Source organism: Chrysochloris asiatica, unplaced genomic scaffold (genome assembly GCF_000296735.1).
Source record: "Chrysochloris asiatica unplaced genomic scaffold, ChrAsi1.0 scaffold00187, whole genome shotgun sequence".
NCBI classification, from domain to species: domain Eukaryota; kingdom Metazoa; phylum Chordata; class Mammalia; order Afrosoricida; family Chrysochloridae; genus Chrysochloris; species Chrysochloris asiatica.
In genome coordinates, this window is record NW_006408705.1 from 3,598,874 (window position 1) to 3,599,565 (window position 692).

Consider the following 692-nt stretch of genomic DNA (forward strand, 5'->3'; position numbering starts at 1 on the left):
GACTCGATGGCACCTGACAACAACAACAACAACAACATCTGTCTAGAACCCCTCTATGTTGAAAGGTCACTTTTGTGGACAAGGTCACAGCTTCAGGAAGACATATATGTAACAGGGAGGAGAGGCCTCATATGAGCCAGAAGGGTTAATTAAATCTTTCCTGGTTATAGGTGACATGACAGGACACTCTCACATTTGATTTTCTAGAATGAGATACAGAAAAGTTTCTCTTTTCCACTTAAATAGCATTTGACTCACGGATCACTGACTTCCAAATATCACTTTGTCCTGCGCTGTCATCCCCAGGGCCTCTGCATCACTGTTGAAAGCTGTGGTGTTGTTGAATTACAGACAGGACCACAGACCAAGGACCTGGCAGGGCTCCCACTCATACATTCTTTGATTCTTTCAGTATTCCACAGGTATTTGTACCTACTACATACCAGGAAATGTTCTAAACACCAAGAATATAGTAGACACCATAACAGAAAAAAAAAAAATCCTAGCCTTCAAACAGCTTATATTCTTTTTTATTTTTGTTTTAAATGCTTTATTGTGAATTATATGATAGTTTACGTGGGAGAACATTAGTTTTACATTCATCCTATCATGTATCATTTCATTGTCATGGTTACAATCCCCTCCTTGCATCATCAACCAACTAAAGGGTACATCCTACAACCCTGCCCCCC